At 46.4% G+C, this 22,514-nt stretch overlaps 1 protein-coding gene across 1 annotated transcript in view; it reads left to right on the top strand.

The window, feature by feature from the left end:
- The first annotated feature begins 5,511 nt into the window (after nt 1-5,511).
- DNAJC16 (DnaJ heat shock protein family (Hsp40) member C16) overlaps nt 5,512-22,514 on the top strand; it is a 1,127,735-nt gene continuing 1,110,732 nt past the window's right edge. The window contains exon 1 of the mRNA XM_069610457.1: nt 5,512-5,598. The gene's annotated coding sequence lies outside the window, so the exon portion shown is untranslated. The remainder of the gene's footprint in view (nt 5,599-22,514) is intronic.

Here is a 22,514-nt window from a genome sequence, read left to right as displayed (position 1 = left end):
TTAGCCCGAAAATGGACCTGCCACACCCCTCACATACAGGATTCTCAAATGTAGGCATCTAGTAAAAAACCACCACAGTCAGCCGTGAGACATATAAGCCACTAACCAAAAAGCTCAAAATCTCTGTGTTGTAATCTGTGATTGTAGTCTGTCATTTCATTGGAATGAAATAGAATGGAGTGCACGCGCCTACAGGAATGCATTCTATAACTTGGGTGGCTTGCGTGTGTTCTAGAGGAGTCAGTCGGTGTGTGCCCGCCGGGTGGGAAGCCAGTGTCTGTTCTCCTATGTGTCAACTTGTACTTGGAGACATTAAAGACATACAAAGAACTTACCCGAGTGCCGACCCACGTTATTACACTGGCGACGAGGTTCGGGGCTGCTGCAGAGGGGCAGCACAGCAGGAGAGGACACTGCCCTCCAGTTCGAAGATCCCACCTGGCGGGGCCCTGCCCAGTGAGGAGGATTGTTGCTGGTCCTGTTCGTTCCCTGGACTGTTGCTGGTCCTGGTCGCTCTCTTAGTGGCTGCAGTTGGTGGCCTGGAGTTGGCTGCTGGTTGGAGGACTCCTGTCGTCCACAGCGGGGGACGTTGTTCAGTTCCCCTGGGTCTGGAGTGGATGGTCTGATCCGACTGGTGTGTCCAGTGATTCGTAGCCGGGGTGCCTGTGCCCCTGGGTCCGGAGCCGAAAGGAGAGAGGCGAGTGCAGCCGGAGTCCAGTGCACTGGTGGACGCGGAGCTTTGGGAGCTGCAGCGGCCTGGAGTGCTCTGGCTCCGCGCAGTCTTCCATGGCAAGATTTTGGGTCGCCCCCCCCGACCCGAGGAGGTGAGCTGCGGAATACTGGGGTGCCAAGGTTGACAGGTTCATCGAAGGAGCACATTATTACCGGTGCGTTGGTTTCCTCTCGGATTTCCAAGACAGGCGATGAACTTACGTCCCACAGGACGTGTGCCAGTGCCGGTAAGGGAAACGACATGGAGTGTTCGGGGGGGCTTTAAATGAGCAAAAAGAGCATCAGTTTGGCGTCGTTATGGAGCAGACTGCAGGTTTTCATCATGCCTCCCGAAAGAGGCGTACCGAGCTGGACCGTGGCGAGAAGTTTTGTTTGCATCCAAAGAAGAAGTGTGATCATGGGTGCGTGTTGTGTGGATCGGAAGAAAGTAATGATGGCGAATTCTGTGTCAGATGTTGTTCTTTTCTAGACATCCTGGGAGGATTTGACCCGGATTTGCATCATTTTTACATGGGATTAAAACATCTCACCTTGATTGAGGATTAATACTGTCCGTTGTTGTGAGGTCAGTGTGGGTGTGTACGAGTGGTAAAGTTTGTGACCTCTGTTGTGTCTTTGTTGGGGCCGTTTGGTGCGTATGTTCTGGTAAGTGCGTGGGCGTTGGTACGTGTAGTGGCCCTGTGTTGTGTGTATTTTTGCCTTAGAGTGCAATGCTAACCGATATGTATTTCTGCTTTGCCCCAAAGCTGTTGGGATTACAAACATTGTTTTTGTTGAGGATTGCATCTAACGTTGTTTTATTTTTACAGGTGCGCTATAAATGTGTTTTTGTTAAAGTTTTTGGGAAGGGTCGGACTCGAGGGCAACAAGGGTTTTTGTTGATCCTTTTCTTCCTTTTCAGGCATTACCGTTTTTATGTATAAGCGGTTCTGTCAGGCCGGGGACTGAGGCATGAACTGTATGCATAACGGTGGGGACATGGAAGGGTCCAAGAATTTAACAGTTTCTATCCTTATGAATTATGTGTTACACGATCATCGTCAGTGTGGGATGCTGAGTGCGTGTGGATCCCAACTGTACGTACATATGTCCCCTGTGGGATGTGTGTGCGGGTTTGTGAGTGTCTCTGAGCGGGTACTCCTTTTCTCATGGGCGCCGGGCGGGTTCATGGTTCTTTGTGTTTGGAGTTATAAATGCCAGCAAGTTAGGTCATTGCTAATTTATGCCGCACTGTGGTTGTTGTTTCAATGTTTCTACAGTAGTATTTGTTCTACGGTAGGATTAGCGTTTTTGCGCATGTTGTTTTACGTCATAGGTGGCCGGGTGGATCTATGGGGGGCGAGTGGTGTTGAGTTTCGCCAGGTGCATAGTGATTTTGCTGTTTGATGAGCAATTTCTTTTTATGTTTTTCAAAATAGTTGGCCGGGTGGGTCTGTTTGGGTGTTGAGCAATTTCACTTTATTTTGTTACCATATAGATGGCCGGGTGGGTCTATTTGGGTGTTGGTGATGGTGGTTTCTCCATGGCGTCTGGGGTACCGGCCGGGCTGTGGGTGTTATACGGGTGGAGTTGGGATTTTTGCATATTTACGTATGCATGTTTCAGGCTGGCGTTGTTTTCACGGCAGTGTAGGGTTGTAGGTGTCGTTGGGTTAAGTGTCAGTGTTTTACGTAGTGTTGGTTGCACTTAGTTATTGCCTCTGCTTGAGGGTAATGCGCGGTGCAGGTGGTTTTCTTACCTGTGGTCAGTTGGTTGATGTTTCCCTGTGGTTTACTGGACTGTGTGTGGTGCTTGTTGTTGGGTTTTGGATGACCGGGTGGATTCAATTCATGTGGGTGGGCAGGCTGGAGGTCCTGGGGTGGCAGCCTGGGGCAGATGGTGATTAGTGCACTGATGGTTGGGAGCGTTAGTTCGGTCTTAAGAGAGTCATGTGTGTCAGGCCTGTTCTCCGAGGGGCAGCTCGGAGTGGGGTTGGTGTCTGGGTTGGTGTCCTCGTAGGTTGGTCCTTGGTTGTAGGCGTAGGAACATGGATGTGCTGAACTGGTGTTCAGGTTGTGTTGGTGTTTCAGGTGGCTATTGGTTAGGTGAATGTGTATTGTGTAAATTGCATAGTTTTTGGGGTTGTTTCTTTAGGTGGCGAGTTGGTATGGTGGTTGCCGGAGGATTACGATCTGGTTGAGGTTACACGTGTCTTGGCACATGGCTTCCTTTCACATCTTTTCACATACGTTGTGTACTTCTGTTTGCAGCAATTGATTTGCAGGGTTTTGCAATTTTCAGGGATTATTATGGCGTGCACATCGTGGTGGCCACATGTTGTGCATTCTATGGTTGGTTGGCTTTGTCCTCTTTCAATTCTTGATTAATCAAAAGGGGGAGAAGTGTTGTTCTCCTATCTGTCAACTTGTACTTGGAGACTTGGAGACAGTGCCGACCCAGGTTATTACACTCTGCATGCTTAACTCATATAAAAACCACACAACCACCTTTCGCACTACACAACACCGCAACAACAAACAAACAACACATGAGCCGCACCAACAGCAAACGAGGTCCGACATCGATCCAAAGCTCAGCGCACAGTGTCAACCAAACTGAAGCTGCCAACAGGACATCAATTCTTTCACTATCCTATCTCTCTTCACCTTACTAACCCAACCCACCTTCTCGTTTACAGATCTGCCTGAGCGCCTAGGGACCAATTCCCTTGGTGACCGTGCGCAATATAAATATCTTTAACATTTTGTATTTAACAATAATAATACATAACTTGCATGTGTTAGCTAAAGAAACTTTATAAGTTACACTGTACATATCGGAATGTTTTGATGGTTTCTTTTTCTCTTTTTGTAAAGGTTTATAATAAACATACCCAGTGCTTTAAGTGGGCCGGTGCATACCCAGTGCAAAAAGTGAGGCTGAGCCGGGGCCCTGCGATCCCAACACTTGACGACAGGTCATTGTCCCCCCAAGGCCGCAGCCGCGATGAGCCTGCCGTCATCAGGTCAGTCAGCTGTGACTGACAGAAGTGCAGGGCATTCACAGCTTCGATCAGGAAACGCACAGGGTCCCCATCATTAACACCCTTTTGTCTCCACTTCCTGTTGTGCCTTTTACAGAGTTGGGCTGGGAGTAACATGCACAACAGGAGTGCAGACAAAAGGGGTAAATATTTGACCCATTAACCCCATATTCCTTGCGAAGACAAACACAGCACACTCCGGCTTACATTGCTGAGTCCCCAGAGGGTTTTAAATTAAGGGTGCTTGTCCCTGCCACCTGAGAAGGGTGCACAAGGAAGACGATCTACAGAGAGGTGTACATCCTGGGCCTGTACTCTAGCTTTTTGGCCATGTCTTTTACATAATAGGAACATGCGACTTGTCGTCACTTCCCTAATACCAAAAATCACCAAAGTGCAGAGCTTGGCTTTAGCGTGGGTCGCGCTATTTTATAATACGTGTCCATGTTACTATTACCCAACCTAAAAACCAATTTCATTAATCACTTGAGAATAAAAGGCTAACCAAACCCTGCTGTTACTTAAAGGTGGAAACCTCAAATTAAGCATAGATCGCGCTCTCTCGAGCATGTGCATTAACTCTCTGATCTGTCTTACTTACCTGCTATTGTATTAATATATGCTCCCTTCCAAGGGGCTGGAATAAGCTTCTACAAGTGGTCATTCAATGTATTGCCTTGTCCCGAGCAGTGCTCATTGTCCACAGAGCGCTTTCCATATTAACTGAAGATTAGGTCTTGAGGTGACCTTAAATCGTTCCTAAACAGGGGGCCGCCCAACACCCATGAACGTCCGTCTGTTCGGTGACGGATTTGACAGCTCAGTGGGTCGCCTCAGACCGTCCATTCCTGTAATTCATCACCATCTGCGGCTGATTAATGTACGTTTGCACCGGTGCTAAAATACCCATTTATCATCAGCTGTATTGCAATACACAATGAAGCAAGCATGCACCAATCCAGATTACATTAAAACAATCGTGCCCGCGTGATAAGGAAAAATGCAGGCGCTGGGCTCTGCAACCATGCCGTGGGCGCATTGGGCAAGGGCAGTGGTATACAAACGTTTTTATGTCGAGCCCCAGAGTAAAAAAGTTGTTGGTAGGCCCCCCTCCCCAAATGCAAGGACTGCTTGTATTTTATATTAAAAACAGTCAACTTTCTCTCTTTTTAAAAAGCCTCACCCTCAACAGTACAATTAAATGATTTGCCCAGGACCACACGTTTTGGTTTTATCAGCAGTGTGTATTATGCGCGAGACCACCCCTATTCATTTAATTTTTACATGCTATACTTTAGGCCACGCCTTCAAGTTTAAGACCACGCCCCCAAATGTGGCTCCCCTCTCAATTTCTTAACCCACTTAAAGCACTGAACATACCCGACCCACACATTCTCAGAACCCTCAGGCTGCACAAGTTTCAATAAATTACAGATGCCAGAAATCTTCAGCCCTGTCTGCCAATCACCTATTCTCACCCTCACAGCCAAGTTTCCGGCATCTTCACCCACTCCTCAAACCAACAAATCAAGCTCCCCCTCCGTCGTCTCCTAGGTTACCCACGATTATAATTAGAGCCTCGAGAGCTCAGGGAAGTCACGTGAGTACGGTCAGTCCGCTGCACCACAGGACGGTACATGGCGGTGTCTGCGTATCTGGGCAACAACACTAACCAATCAAAGCATTTCGGGCGGGCCAAACGTATGGCAAGGCAAGTCATTCGTTAGGGCATTTCGAGCGGTTCTGTAACCTAGCGACGGTAGCGCTGAGAGGCGGGACTTCCGGGCTGTTGATGCTTCCGCTTCCGGTGTGCACTGAGGTACCGGGGCCAGGAGGAGGATGCGGTAGGTGGTGGGAAGGGGCGGGGGAGGAAAAGGCGTTTAGGGGACAGTGGGATGCAATTGGTGTAAAGGGGGCGTGGCAGTGTTTGACCAACGACTCGTTGCCAGGTCCGCTTGTTATAAACGACTCTAGGCTTCTTTTTCACCGAAGTCACGTATGATTTTTCCAGGTCGCTAATGATCAGAACGTTAGATTGTATTGGGGTTTTTGTCTGCTTATTGTTGTGCTTATTGTCCCTTCACGGCGGGGCCCTGCTTTCATTATCCCCGGCAGTCAGCACTCTTCATTCCAATCCCTGCGGCGTGCGCATTGACCCCTGCTGCTAAATTTCATTAGGAGCAGGTGCCCACTGTCAGTGCTGCAGCGTAGAAGCACTACAATAAGCCACAGGGAAGCTAACTCTTGTTTAAATTATGTTCTGGGAGTTAAAATCCCTGTGGCTTACTGTGGCACCTTCACTTTTCCAGATGTACAGTGGTTTGAATTGGTGACTACGGAAATCCTGCTTTTTTGCCATCTACCTGTGACTTACACTGCACTGTAAAGTTTAAGGACACTCTCCTCTAGCAGTGCTGCACCTCCGACCCTGTCCCCCTTTTGTGCCACTTATTCTTACAGCTCCTGACATAGACACCAAAGGAGTTCTCTGCTCAGTTCCACAAAACTGTTCTCTATCAACCACACATTCAGCATAGTTGTGCCTCCTTTATCCTATGCCGTATCACCTAAAATTCAGGAAATCACTAAAAACCTGGCTCTTCAACACCACAGACTAAATCTGCAAAGCAAAACCGGAAAAAGGATGACTAAACCGGAAAGGACAAGGGCATCTCCGACCCGAGAGGGTGTCTCCCACGGCGCCAGGACGGATGACACCAAATAGACTGGAACACAAGGGGCACGCACGGAAACTGAGTCAACTAACCCAGACAATTCGACCAACACTTTCACCCGCCCCTTAGTTACCACCAGGCAACACAGTGGTGTGGAATTGTCGCGATATTAGCAATCACCACACTACCTGAGAGGTTGTCATTGGCAGGTGCACTGGCCACAGGAATATGAAGGGAGGATAAGGGGAGCTATGAGAGAGCATGTTAGAGGCGGGGTCCAGAGGAGTAATGAACCTTGTATGCCAGTCAGACCGAGATCAGGACAGAACCGCATCAGGGGAGACTACACAACCCGAGCGCCCCAACTTAGGATAGAGACACAAACTAACCAACCCTACTAACTTTTCCCTTTCTGCATACACCTCCTAAACCAAACACAACCAAAACCTACAGCACAACAAGCCGCACAAACTTCACTACATTGCAACAACAAAACACACATAGTCTTGCACAACAGTACACAACTACTCCCTGCCGCAAACACCCCAGGCCCAGCCAACAGACCCACCGGGCTGAGGCTGCCAACAGCACATCACTGCTCCCTTGCACTTTTCCTGCTTCCTCCCACTAACTCAACCTCCCCTCTTTTTTTCAGAGCTGCCAGGGGACCACTCCGGTGGTGATAGTGCACAGTACAAATGTCCTTTAACATTAACATGCCTGATAGTGATTTTCATGAGGGCTGTATTTCTTGCCCTGGAACACCCCATCCATCCCTCTTGCAGCTACAGGTCTATGGGGGTCATTACACGTTTGGCGATGCAGTAAAAATGTGGCGGTAACTCCATTACATCCATTGATCCTGCACCGCCAGTTTACAAGCTTGCTGGTGGCGGTTCACTGACTAGAAACAGCCGTATTTCCAGCAGTGGTATTATCGGTGCCAGAAATACCTACAACCCCTCCAATGGAGGCCTAGGGGACTCCATGGAATGTAATACTGGGATATCTGGCACTGATACCAGTAGGTCTGTTTCCCGGTATCCCGCCAGAATTATCGGCAGGAAACTTCTAATGACCCCTTATGTCCTGACTGGTACCCTATGCTGTTCCTGATACCACCCGCATAGTTTATACCCAGGGACATGTAAATGCTTCGATAGCAGGTTTTGAAGTCTCTGATTTTCTCAAATGGGGGGATTTAAAAAAAACATTAAAAAAATATATATATATTTATTTTTTTAATTGAATTTGAGCTAATTTCAGAATAAGACAAAATATCATCCAGTAGCACAAGATAGAACCTGCAACACCTACAAAATATCTCTTTGCAAAGCCAGTAGTTGCCATCAACACTGTGCTGTATTGCCCACCCACCCCTCAACATATTTATTTTATTTTTCTATTTATTTATGTATTTCTAACCTGCAGGCATCGGGGCGCACAGATACAAGCGTGACCAAAAATATGGGACAGGACTGTTCCAGAGAGGCTAGCTGGGCCAAATAACTAGTTTGGGTGTTTTACTGAAAAAAAAGGGTTTTAGTGCCCTGTGGAAAGCTCTCACATTCTCTTTGATTATTTGAAGGGCATTCCAAAAATGTGCTGCATGAACTGGGAAAGATCGCCCAAGACCCCGGGTATGTTTTGAAGCCTGGACAACAAATCAGTGCAAGATTAGAGGAGTGCAGCAATCTAGTCGGAGAGTAACGATAGATTAAGGCCTTGAGGTATAACCGGGCCGTCCCAGAAAGGCAGCAATGAATAAGGGTGCCTACTTTGAAATTGATCCGGTCCTGTCAAGTATTTTTAAAAGAAAATTACTGTTGATGATGGGTCTAAAATTACCTGGATCTTTGGGTGTCGCTTCCTGGCTTTTTAAGCAGGGGAGTGACCGTCACTGCCTTGATAGATATGGGAACCTGATTATCCCGAAAAGAGGAATTTGCCATGCGGTGAAGGAAGGGGGCAAACAATTCCCTATGATCCCGAAGTACCTTTGGCAGAAAGATATTTTCAGGGAATGAGTAGGTCTTATAGTGGACAACAAGCTCTCCATGTCCATGCTGGAAATTGGCGACAGCATAAAGTTAAGCGAGTCCTGCATTCTAACTATAGGAACCAGGGGAATTCTACTCGATGGAACTGTGTCTAAAACACTAGATAGGTTATCCCTTGCATTGGTGATTTTGGCTTCAAAAGCAGCCTGAACCTCTATACAGTCCTGCACTGTAGATGTAAAGGGGATAGATTGCACATCCACTGACATATAAACAACTATTTACCCGTAAGGTTATTATGTCCAAATCCTCAACTCTTCAAAGCGGACATCTTTCTTCACATTGGTTTCAAATCCAGAAAAGTGGTAAGAATGTTTATTGACCCAGAACAATGCCCTCTTCTGGTTGCAGTTCAGCACTAATCTGCAGTATCCATCTTCGCCAATCCCCACCTCTTAATATCCGCCACCCGATGTTGAAGGGGTCACCTCAAACCTTTCCACACTAGCTTAGTCATCCTCTTTGCTAATAACAAGCTGCATGATATTCTTTTGGTACTTTTTGCTCTTACCTTCTAGTATCCTACCAAACAGACATATATGCATACATTCCATCAAACTATTTATTCGGATTTGTAAAGCGCGCAACACCCCAGGGGCATCGTGGCGCTTGTTTTATACATGGCTTAATTACGTATAAATGAACATTTGCAATTTACAGAAAGGTTACTGTTAGACAAATTTAAAAACAAGTTGTATTTTACAGGGCAAAGAGTGATGTTTTTCTTCGAAAGGCAAGGAGCGAGTTTTCTGCTTTGATGTCCGTGCGTAGTGCGTTCCACGATTTGGCAGCAATGTATGGGAAACCTAAGCCGCCAGCTTTGGCTCTATTGATTTGTGGGATGTGGAGTTGGTTAGAGTATTGTGTCCTGGTGGGTCGTGTGGAGGAGGATTTAGTGATTGTCTCTGATAGGTATGATGTTGCAGAGAGAGTGAGGCATTTGTGTGTGAGCGTTAGGATTTTGAGTGTGATTCGCTCTTTGATCGGGAGCCATTGAGCTGATTGTCTGGCCTGGGAGATGTGCTCCCTTTTTGGGATGCTTAAGGCTGCACGAAGAGCATTGTTCTGCGTGACTTGTAGTCTTTTTAGATTTTTTTCAGATGTGCCTGCCATTAAAGCATTGCAATAGTCTAGTTTGGCTCCAATGGTTGCTCTAGCTATTGATAGACAATTAGGTTTGGATAAGTATGGTTTTATGGCGTTAATGAGTTTGCTGGTGTGCGCAATGAGGATGTGATCGCACTAACCTGTCTAGTCATGGATAGAGTGGAGTCAAGGTAGACTCCCAGTGTCTTGACAGCTGTGGACACAGGGATGATGGAGGTATCAATGGTAAAGTTGGTGTACAGTTTACCAAGTTTGGCTACGGTATTCTTTTGACCTAATATGATTATTTCTGTCTTACCCCCATTGAGACATAGGCCGTGGACCGCCATCCAGGCCTAGATGGTAGAATAAATTGTATGAAGCACCTCAGCGTCTTTGTGGTATGAGTCAGAGAGGGTTAAGAGTACCTGTGTATCGTCAGCGTAATTCGTGTACGCGATACCAAGTGAGTCAAGCTTGTCGATCGTGAAAAAGTCGTGGGTGCTGTGCAGGATCCTTGTGGGACTCCGCAGTGGATGGTGGTGGGTGTAGCATTTGCTATGTTGGAGAATACCTTCATTGCTCTTCCTTCCAGGAAGGAGGTGACCCAAAGAGCTGCTTCTTTGGAGAAGTTAGCTGAGTGTGTAAGGTGAGATGTGAGAGTCTTGTGGTCAACCAAGTCGAAGGCGGCCGAGAGGTCTAAAAGTAACAAAAGGACTTGTCCATGATTTGGGTGATCTGGTTCTTCAGATCCACCAGGGCTGCTTCAGTGCCATGTCCTTTTCAGAAACAAGATTGCCTAGTCCCGAGGATAGAGTGGGTTTCCAGGAAGTGTTGGATCTGGCAATGGGCAGCTTTGTCCAATAACCTAAGGAGGAAGGGCGCAGTGGTTATTGGGTTGTAGTTATTTGGTTGTAGAGGGTCGAGAGTTGGTTCGTTTAATCACAATATGATGAGGTAGGGCTTTGCAGTGATCCTGGATTTTCTTTTGGAGGAGATTTATTTTGTTTAGCATGGCAGATTGAATACTAGCACACCAGGCTTCATCTTTGATTATTTTATCTGGTGCGTTAGGTGGGGAGATGAGCTAATTAAAAATAGTGAATATTTCCTTTGAGTGTGATTTAGCATTGGAGATGCGTGTATTAAATTAGTTTGCTTTGGCTATGGTGATGGCTGCTTTGTATTGGTTGGAGATTAAGTTGAAATTGTTTTTGGCACTGTCGCTTGGATTGCCACTTTTCTTTGCCTCTCTTTAACAGGAGCGCAGTGACTGTAGTTCTTCAGTGAATCAAGAATTGGAGTGTAATGATTTCTTTTCTTTTTTGCGTGGTGCTATTTCGTTAATGGCTTTGGTGAGAATATCCTTGTAGATGTCGGAGGGGCGGGGCCTAGTTCAGGGATATTAAGGTATGGGCGAAGGTTATCCTCATTGAGCTTCTTAGAGCTTCTCACTTGAGCTGCAGGTGTGAGGGTTTTGTGGCTTTTGGAGATGGGTATAGTGAATTACATACAGTTGTGATCGGTCCATGGCATGGCTGTATTGGAAGTGATAGTGGTGAGGCAGTTATGGACTGCCACCCAATCTAAGGTGCAGCCTTTGCAGTGCATGGGACTCAATACTTTTTGAGTGAATCCTAGGTCAGTGAGTTCCTTAGTGAGGGTATCAGCAGATTTATCTTTAGTGTGTATTCATTGAGTCCTAGGTTAAAGTGTCCTAGTAGAAGGGTCTTGGTGGAGCTTTTGATGTTATTGCTTAGTATGTGGAAGAGGTGTCCCTGAAAGTCTAAAGGGAGACCTGGGGTATAGTACATGAATGTTGGTGGTGCTGTTGAAGGACAGTGCAAGCTTGGCAGACAGAAAGTCTGAGTTACTAGTCGAAGGGTGACTGATAGGCTCTCTTTGAAGATGAGAGCTACTACGCCTCCCACTCGGGCTGGTCTATCTTGTCTGCGAATGGTAAAGCTTGGTGGGAGGGTGACGGCGGGGCCGGAGGCTTCATGTAACAAAGTTTCTGTGATGGCGAGTAGGTCAATGTTATTGTTTATAAGGTTGTGAATTTCAAGTGCATGACCTGAGAGGGAGCGTACATTTAGGAGGGCACATTTGATGTGAGGTGTAGGTGTGTTTTTGGTAATTGTGATGGTGGTGGTGGAGGCTGAGTCTGGTTTGGCATGTGTAATAGCAGGGTGGGGCCTGATGTGATTGGTGTGTGTGACTGTTTGTGTGTGCTAGTGTTCGATGACGGGGGTGTACTTCTGGATGGAGCGGGAGCCTAGTCTATTATTTCTGTGTGCTGTGGGAGTGGGACCAAGGCTGTATTCCAGAGGAAGAGTGCGAGCTCTGAGTCTGTTCAGTCTGCACATTGTGACGAGGCATGGTCGTGCAGAGGATTTCGTTGTGTGGGAGTGGTGACGATGTTGAGATGTATTCGAAGTGTGCATGGCAGTAGGTGTTTGAAAGGCAGAAATGGTGTTCTGCAGAGCTATTTGCATAGCGGAGAGTGCAGTGTAAGGGGAGAGACTTGAGAGTGTGATTAGGAGAGTGAGCAGAGTCTTAAGAGAGTTGGAGGTGATGAGCTTGCTGGTGTCTAAGGTCCTCATTGTGTGTGTGTGAGTCAAACACAGTAGGTGGTAGTAATGACCATGTAGGCCCTAGGGTGATGAGTATCAGCAATGGGCAAATGCAAGTTTGAGCAAGGTGGGCAGGAATCAACAGTGGTTAAATACAATTCGAGCAAGGTGGGCAGGAATCAACAGTGGGCAAATACAATTCGAGCAAGGTAGGCAGGAATCAACAGTGGGCAAATACAATACGAGCAAGGTGGGCAAATTAACTACATAGTGAGCCTTGGAAGGCAGCAGAGAATAGATTGACAGTAGAGAACAGTGGTGCCCATTGGGGTGAAAAAGGATTTGAGTGTCAAACACTGTTCAATAAGAATAGACATATTGAAATTGCATGGTTACCTTAAGAGCGAGGCAGCAGTCATGCTGTCGTACCAATGGTTCTGAAATGAGAGGGCAGCGATGGTTGTTGCAGATGTTGGGGGTAACGCAATAAAAGTACAACGTGAGCGCATTCATGCGCTAACAGGGCCTTATTTGGCCTTCGTTGGCCGCCGGCTTTCCACCTGCTGGCGGAAGTGAGCTGGTAATGTTGGGAACCATTGCTTAGCGACGGAGGCATCCAAGCCTCGCTCTGGTGCCGAGCAGCGCCCAGCGTTTTGTTTCTATGAAACTATGAAATAAAATATGAATTCTGTCCACCACTGCCCTCTCAAGGCACACATTACATTAAAAAAATGGATTAGCAAAGTGTGCTAATTAAAATGTTCTTGTTAGCAAACATACTTATTTGATTAGCAGTGTCACCAGAAGTTAGTTCTACCCACCACATGGAATTAGCAACAATATAGCATTCTTGTGTACCGCTGAAGTAAGAGATTAGTGAGAGTAGTGGCTGTAAGATGTACAAGTTAGTTGAATGGGCATTGTCCCATATACTGTATGGTTGCCCCATAATGTACTGTTTAAGAGAAGTTCGGAAGTTTCATGAATTGCAAAAAGTTCACAATATTGAAGGAAAGTCATATCTGGGGACTAAATACATAGTATGGTGTTGCGGCAGGCAGGGTAAATGTCAACTTCAGCTGGACAAGATGGCCCTTGCCTGTCACTGATATCAACTGTTTTCAACATAGCTTTCAATACCACTTTTGGGGGAGGGCACAGCCACTGAAGGACCTCAAGCCTGAGCCAGGTAAATCCAAGCACAGCATTCCAGCCCTGCACACCCATGGAAGCAATATTTCTTGCTTTTAGCGCTCAGAGCCCCGTCTGGAGCCAATGCCATGTTTTACAGTAGCAATACTGTAATTAAGATTTATGTATCACCTTACATTTTTCGTAACAGAATAGCAGGATTGTCGTTTAAAAAAAGTAAATAATTACTGGTCTTTGCCAACAGGATATAGTTTGCTTAGTAAAAGTATCATCCCAATTTCTTCTGGCTTGCAATTATTTGCAAAATAACTTTACTTGCCTAGCACTCCCACACAGGCCTTAGGCACTTTAAGAGTGGAACAGATGGTTACTGCTTCACTGTCTCCGTTAGCCACTTTGAACTTGCAGCAAACAAAGACCAAATGTTGGGGAAAGCCCTGAGGGCAAGAGGGGAATACAGGCTGAGCTGTGTTTTCATTGAGCAGGGTAATTAAATAGCTAGATGTGCTATACAAGTGTCAATTTAATTAGCAGAACTACAGAATTGCTTAGGAAATTGCTATTTCGACACTGCTTATTTTATGCCTTGCTTCCAATAAGAACACATGCCAAAAGTCTGTATTGTTCTATATTTAATGCATTCCTTATCTATTGCCGAAGGACAACAATTTTTACCTTACTAATGATTAGAACATTAGATTGTCAATATTCATCTGGTTTTTCTAGCTGTTGTAGCTCCGTTCCTGTTTAATCTTTATTAACAGTATCATCCATATATATCGAAGACACTTATTTTGGTCTCCTTTATCGTCACAAAAAAGCAATGACTATTTGGCCAAAGGCCAATACGTCATGCAAATGCGGTCTATGCAGGATCTGGACCAGCACATATCCCTGCTTTAAGCCATTGTTTTTGTTAGTCTTCCATGTTTTCCTTTTACAACTTAGACCATGCTTTTTTCCTTATGTGGTTCTCCAGATGATTTTGGGTACAATTCCTATGATCATTGACCTCTTACTTTGATAGCTAGGGTTGATGGAAGCGAGGTACAGTCCCAAACATCTGGACTGAACCATGATGAGTAAATCTACGCCTATACACCTACTTCAAATCTTCCCACATTTGGAACAAGTACAGCAGAGGCATTCTTTTTTTTTAATTCATAAAGCTCTGTACATAGTTGCAAAAAAGAGTGATGGCTAAAATAGACGAGCAAGAAAGAGTGAAAACGCGTTACAATTCTATTGACCCAGGAGTAGCAAGATAATGAGTTAAACAATGTTATTTATTGTGTGCTTGACATTAGAATAAGAATTAATAGCGACGGCGTTAATTAGTGTGATAGTTCCCCATCAGTGTCTTTGAAATTGCGGCCAGGAGTTGTCATGATTCCTGCCTGTCATGTCCCCAGCCCTCCAAGATGTCAGACTGGAGCCAGGCCACGATCACCTACATGGCCCTCAAGGGCCTCTCCATCCCTCCAAAGACCCACTTGGAGTCAGACTTGGCGCTTGTGGCACCAGACTCACTCACTCCCATAGGATAACATTGGGGATTGGACTTGTAGCGCATTGATGGGGACAAGATGGATGCCCCCACATATTTCGGTTCCCAGAACTGCATGTGCGGTCTAGTCTTTTGGGTGTGGTTCAGCCCACAGCCACCTGAGATATCCAGAGACACCTGAGATACCTATTTAAGCCACACCAGGCTGGGAAACATGCTTTGCGTTTTCTGCACCTGCAGCGTGACACTCACCGTGTTCGGATCGGTCTCCAGTAGGCGTGCATCTTTCTTCTGCGCTCAGCTCCTGCCAGAACAAGAACACAGTTAGGAACAGCCTTACCTTGCGGTGCTTCTTCCCATCATTCATCGCTCCTTCTGTTCTGCGGGCATCTTCGGCGGTGTCATTCCCATCCCAGCATGCCGCTTCCTAAGGAAATGGGAAAAGAACAGAAAAAAGGCATTAGTAAGCATTCTGCAAATCTTCGCTTATTTTTAAATACTGTACGAGCTTCAAACGCTTACCTGAATCCCAGCCGCTCTGGAGGAACGCTGTCTCCGGAACTTTTCATCCATTTGCAAGAGGGAAAAGACTCTCCAGGTTGGCGTGGAAACATCTAGAGGCGCCGCATACCGCGCTTACCCACCACATTTGTTCTTCATAACCGGCATCCACACTGAGAACGTTGCAGCACCTAAAAGACACAGAAAAATAACTTGGTTCAATACAAATACGAAAGGGGTGCATCGCGCATCGCGCTCTCCCTCACCTTCAGCGCTACTCATCTCAGCAGCACGCCGCCATCCCCGGACGCCAGCCATCATCTAAGGAAGGAAAGGAACGAAGTTAGAGAACTGTTCAAAAGACTCATTTTACTTACCTGTCGGACTCTTGCCAGTGAAGTAACTAGGCAGCAACAAGCCTGCATCAATCAACGCGCCCCTGCACTGAAAGTAGGACGGAGAGCACACTATCCAAGAAAACAAGGTGAGCTGTGGATCAAAGGGAAGGGTTGGACCTCGGGGAAGAAGGGGTTCAAGCACACAGACAATAGGGAGTTAAACTCTACCAATCCTGTGTTTCAGGCCCAGTCTCCAGTCGAATAGCCTCCAGGGAAGGGTTTGAGGTCGCAAGAGGTCAGAACAGGCGAGTGACGTCCCCGAAGATACCAGGTGAGCATTACAGGAGTATAACAAAAGGGGGTGCGGACAGCGACCATAACACAAACTGTAATATTTCCAATTGGTACTGAGAATAAATCAATGACAGTATATTTCCGTTCAGTGACCACAAGCAGTGGCAGAAAGGAGGCCAGATGTCGATTGGCCTACAGCATGGCTGCATTGAGGACCAAAGCTCTTCCTGATCAGAGGCCCATGTCACAGTCCGCAGCCAGTGCGTCACACGGGCTAGCAGGTTTCAACCACAGCAATAGTATATACTGGACAGCGAGCAGCATACAGAGGCTAGCCAGTCTATGAAAGCATCGATGGAGGGACCTGAATTGATGAATAAACAGACCATAGGGTCAGGTTCAATAGTACAGTCCAGCATCGTGGACATAGTGTCGCAAACTCCCACCCAGAAATCCCCCAGCCTAGGGAAGTTCCATAGCATATGAAGGTACCCCGCCTCTTCAGAGTGGCATCTTGGACATAGGGTGGAGTGAGAAGAGATGCAGTCTAGTGGGAGTGTAGTGAAATCTGTGTAGGAGTATGAACTTTATTAGACGAAATCTGGAGTTAAACGACACAGTGCGAGTCTGTAAACACATAGCCTCCCAGGTCTCGTCTGTGATGTCTGTACCCAAATCTCTAGTCCATGTTTTGCAGAGTTTAGCTATGGGTTTGTTGCCACATGTCTGCAGCCAGTTGTATATTCTGGACACACCGCCGCAAGATGAAGTAACCTCCATGATGAGAATGGGTAGTGGTTCATTAGGGGGCACTATAGGGAATCCCAACCAAGTACTCCTAACTGCACAACGTAGCCCAATATAGTACAGCCATCATGAGGGTTGCGCCTGTGGTGGACCCTGTAAATCTTGTAATGCAATAAAGTAGCCCATATCGTAGTGTAGGGTAGGGAAGGGGTTTGGGGGAAGGGTTCTGGGAGGGGGAGGGTTGAAAATTCTCTTGAGTGAGCAAATGGAAACATGGTATATAAAACATTTGCTGAGGAACAGTGCTTCAGTAACCTCGTTTCCCGCCCCTTTTCTCTGTTCGGAAAGATGTGCATCTGAAACATGGTATCCACTGAGCTCCTGCATTTGCGTATATGACTTTGCTTTGACCTGTGCTGAACTTCTAGCTGTAACTTGGCAGAGTGCGAGTTAGATATGTATCCCTTTAAAATAAATCTTTAATTTCCTTGCTGGTGGTTTTAGGTCTGGCTTTTGATTGCATTAGCCCTCGCAAGGTCTTTCTTGTCAATCTAGGTTCAATAAGGACAAGGTTTTTGCTGGACATTTCCCCTGCCTTTCAACGTGGAGCCAGTGAGGGTGGTCTTGTGATTCCCCCTTACACCCTCTCTGTGGCCAGTATCCTCTAGGTTGGAGTGGTACCAGGCCCATTCAACCAGCCTCCTGATAGCTCCCATATTTGGGCAGAGGACATCATAACAGTCTATGCCACGCTGTTGTTGAAGATAGTGTTTTAGGTCAATTGCACAGGTGTTAGTCCAGTTAGCAAAAGTAAATCTTATTGATCCGATTCATGGTTTTGTAATTTCATTTAATATGCCAGTGGGTTAGACAGTTTGTGTGCCTACCTGTATTTCACACTCAATGGTCATCAGGACTCGTAACAAAGCCATGTCTGTGGACCAGAATCTTTGTTAAGGAGAAGAATGGAAAATGAGTGCTTGTGGAAATAGTCTCTGACTTGAGTAAGTGAGGAGTGGGCAGAATTTGGGCTGCTGTTTTTTTAACAGCCCAGTACTGCGAGGACGAGTTGAGATTCCAGTCGGTTGGTCGATTTGTTCCATGAGGAGCGTGTGCCACCAGATAAGTGGAGCTTAGCCGCCAGGTGTGCTACTCGTGACTGTTTTTATAGATGATGCATGCAGTCTTGACCAATATCCTGGCTTGGAGTGGAAGCCAATGTAGTTTGTGTAGGATGGGGGTAATTCAGTCAAATGTCTGTGCTACTGTAATAAGACGTGCCACAGCGTGGTGGACTGCTTTTAGGGGAGCCAAGTGAGCAGCCAGGTGCTTGCCAGGAGAGCATTTCCCCCATCGATGTGCGAGACCACCAAGGCCTGCACTACAGTCTGGATGTCCTGTGGTGGGATGAAGGGTTTGATTTTTCGGAGGGTAGATATTCTGAGCCAGCCTATTTGTGACTTCTTGGCTATGTGTTTCTGGAATGACAGGCTGCTGTCAATGATGAAAGTATTTAGATGAGAGTTGTGGATCAAATCCTTCTAGGCCAGTGGTCTTCAAACGTTTATGCCAAGGCCCCCCTGAGCAAACAATAAATTGCTTGGGACACCCTCTGCCCTGCCCCTCTGTGTTGGTGTTTTTTTTTTTTTTTAATAGAGATAGCTGCGAAATGTGATGTCCATACACGAGCACACTGGATTGTTTTGTATATGAGACTCTGACGGGCATGCCAATCAAATAAGTTGCAGCACATTGTAAATCCACTAGGCCAGTGGTCTTCAAAAATGTTTAGCCTGGGCCCCCCTGAACAAAATTTGGGCAGGCCGGGCCCCCAATAAAATGCCAAATGGACAGCATGTATTGCGCACTGTCACTGCACCCTACTCCCAGTTTAGTCCCTTGGCTCCCCCACCTGCTCCCATCACAGTAGCTGGTCTCCCTGTGTGTAGAGCGGATGAGTGTCGAGAGCGAAAAAGTGAATGTGTAGTGTGGATGAGTGTAAGGAGCGGATGAGTATGTGGAGCAGACAAGTGTGTGAAGCGGGTAAATGTGTGGTTCGGATGAATGTGCGTAACAGATGATTGCATAGAGCGGACAAATGCATAGAGTAGATAAGTGTGTGGAATGGATGGACATATGGAGCAGACGAGTACTATTGTCAAGCCGACTAGTAGTATGTTGTGCCGATGAGTGGGTGGACTGGATGAGCGTTGTCGACTGAACGAGGGTCTGGAGCGGACGAGGGTCTGAGGAGCTGACGAGTGTGTGGAACGGACGAGTGTGTGTAACGAACGAGTGGAGCGGATGAGTGTACAGAACTGATGAGTATGTAGAGCCGATGAACGCATGGAGCAGATGGGTTTGTAGAGCGAACAAAATGCATAGAACGAACCTACCCGCACGGAACTGCGTGACATACATATTATGCCTTGGAATGAAGGGAACATTTGAAAAACATACATCATACCACACCCCACGCTTACTCTCTCCCTTACACCACCACTCAACTAGAACACAGAGATACTATGACACAATTCGGTATAACTGTTCTCATATCTACATTCTCCCGCTCACTCCACATCACTCTATGTAAACATTGCTGGTTTTTACACCCCCCAGCCAGGCGTTCTCCTCAGGCGTAACGCAGCCACACTCATTCTGGATAAAGCCGGCCAGAGCGAACACATACTCCTAATCTCTCAACCACCACACCTACCGCTAAGAAGCCGCTACCACTTGAATTCCGCACCAGCTGCACACATACCTGGTGCACACACGCACCTTTTAGACTCTCTCTACTGACTCGAACTTCGGTTCCCAAGGGCGTTCAACCTACCAGCGCCTTCAGACCATACCAATGGTATATAAGGCGTTATATAAATGCAAAATAACATAACATCTCACTCCTACCCAGTCCCTGGGCTCTCCCCAGACCATCACACACCCTGGGCTCTCCCCACCCTGCTCCCACCACTATCCTATGGTTCCTGCCCATCCTGTTTCTATCACAATCCCTGGGCTCCCCCATCCCGTTCCCAACACAGTCCGAGAGCCAGTGGTGGCTGGTGAATTTTTTAAGTGGAGGGGCATAACTATTTCCCCCAAAAATGCCATAGCGACCGAGCGCAGTGCGGCGGTCCCAACCAATCAAGGAGGGCTCGGTGGGGTTTCCCCCCCTGAATTTATTTATAAAATAATGGGTTCAAATGTTGCATTGTAGAGCATTCTTTAAAAAAAAAAAATGGGTAAATATCCAAACAGTTTGCAATTGCTGCTGGGGGGGCCCAGGGGGAAGGCATGACATGTTTTACTGGACATCTATGATGTCCAGCTAAAATATACCATCCCTGTCCCCTGGGCCCCACTAGGCCTAACACAATCAACATGGTTATGTGTGTATGCAAGGCTCTGGGGTGCCAAGGGGGAAAGCATGTTATTTTGACTGGAAATCTATGATAGAAATCCAGTAACAAAATACCATCCTGTCCTCTGGGCTCCACAGCGCCTCAGAAGGAGAGCTGATTTTGCCAGGTGGGTAGGGGGATTGTGAAACAAAGGCATTTTTAAAGTGCCTTTGTTGTACAACCCTCCCCCCACCCCCCAACCTCCCTCTATCCACCACTTGCCAAAATCAGCTCAACGGACCAAAACAAACTAACACACACATTCATACAGCAATCACTCTATATCATTCACATGAGCGTCCATCACCATACACTCACACAAAACACAAGCATTCACGCATCCATACACATGATTCAATAAAATAAATGAAAATTCTGCATTGGCTTGCATGTAGGTGCTGAAACGCCCTGTTCCAGGCTGCTCTGTCTGACAGTTCAGCCAGCCCAGGAGCAAAAGCAGCTGAGGGAGTGCTCATTGTTTGATTGGGCTGGCTCCTTAGCTCCTCCATAGTGGGTGAGGGGGCCACTGGATGGGCACCCCCTCGCCATTATGGATGAGCCGATAGGCTCGGACTGGTCTACTGGCCTGCTCCCCTTTCCTTTGCCTGGTCACGCTATGAAAAAACCTGTATACGAGCGTGATGCAAATAAAATATAGTCATATTTTTAATGTCACCAGAAGTTATTTGTACTCAAGACCTAAAATTAGCATCAATACAGGATTGTGTATCGCTTAAGTAAAACATAAGTGAGATGAGTCAAGCCTTTCAAGTTCTTTAAAATTTCGCTAGACCTCCAGGTCAAGTAACTTAGTTTGCCTACTTGACCTAAAGGAAATGCACTCGACACATAGCAACGGTAGAGAAAAAAGAACTGACTTTCTGTAAAATGTCGTCTTTCACCACAAACCCACTTTATGGTTGACACTGCTGCCACCTAGAGGCCAGCCATGCACAGTGACTGTTTTTATTTGGCATTTGCTGCAAGTAAATATTACATACAAGTTTGAAACATCCTCTGCGCTTGCCATAAATTCAACCCGACTGCGCACGGGCAGGACGTCTTTGCAAGCCCTGTATTAATGTATATCAAATGTAAAAGGTTAGCTGCATGAATGGACACACATATGATAAAAAAGGCTCACAAAGCAGTTTGGCAAGCTCTCTCTCAGAGGTTGTAATATATAATGTAATCCTAGAGCAGAGCAAGCTCTGTAGGCTAACTACAGTGTATGGTATTGCAGTAGATGTACCAACTGGATCCTGTGCACCAGATATGATTTTGGAGTGAGAGTAAATCCAATTTCAAGAAAGTAAAAATTCCCCACACAAGAACTTTGTAGATGCATACTACCCAGCTTCATCTTCATGATACTTGGGCACAAACTCTGTCAAGGGCTACTACAGATGCCAGCTAGTTGCATCGGGTGATTCATAAATCGAGTCCCCCACTCTACCAGCATCACTTCTCTGCCTTTCGGGCCTACTATTGCTGCCTGGCACTACCTGCTTGACAGCCACTCCATGTTTTTGCTCCATGTCCCCTTTGCTACTCTGTTTCCCGTCTCTCACTTTCTGATGCTCTGCCTCTCAAGTGTTGTGATGCCACGTTTTGCGGTCTATTTCTCTATCCCTCTACCTCTCTCATCTCTGCATTCTATTGTTGCTGATTCCCTCCTATATCTCGCTTTATCGGTTGATATAACTCCCCTTCCTCCCTCAGGTATTACTCTGGCTATATCTGTTCATTTTCTCGGTTGTGGTTGGTACTCCTTTTCATTAACTTTCTTGCACTCCTATGTTATTGGCCTGACCTTCTCTAGACTTATTTCCATCTCTCCCCACCTTCTGTTGATCTGGGATTTTACTGTCTCTAAATGTCTCTTTTGATCTGCTTCTATCCCTCGCTCCTATTATGTTTGTCCTATTAACTGCTTCCCTCTTCACTTTCTTTGTTGCCCTATAATGTAGCTCATTCTTGTTGCTATAATTCCTGTTTTGGATTGTTGTCTGTATGTTCTGTCCCTTCAACACCCACAGTCCCCGGCACCACTCCGGGCACACACGTGTTGTCCTGTATTGCTTAGGTTCTGAGTCTCCTGTTTTTCTGTTTCTTTTAACATAGCACCAATAAATATCCAAAAAAGCTGAAAATGTTTTTTCTATTGGAAAATCTAGTGCAGCTTTACCATTGGGTGCTACTGTGTAGATGTGTGCAAACCTTCTTTTGGCTTTTAAGTTGGGAATTATAGAGTTAGAGGTTTGTATGGTCAGATGCAGCACTTGCTTGAATGCAAATGCTTTACCAACACTGTATGCCATAGTACAAGAGCCCATATGAGCTGTGTGTAGTATAGCAGCCCTGATGATTTGTGTTCTGAGTCACTGAACATTTATTAGCCCCTATGATGAGTCGAAAGTTGT

Source organism: Ambystoma mexicanum, chromosome 8, assembly GCF_040938575.1.
Source record: "Ambystoma mexicanum isolate Mex_15411 chromosome 8, UKY_AmexF1_1, whole genome shotgun sequence".
Lineage (NCBI taxonomy): Eukaryota > Metazoa > Chordata > Amphibia > Caudata > Ambystomatidae > Ambystoma > Ambystoma mexicanum.
Note: the sequence above shows the minus strand (reverse complement) of the source record. Positions and strands in the feature narration are given on the sequence as shown.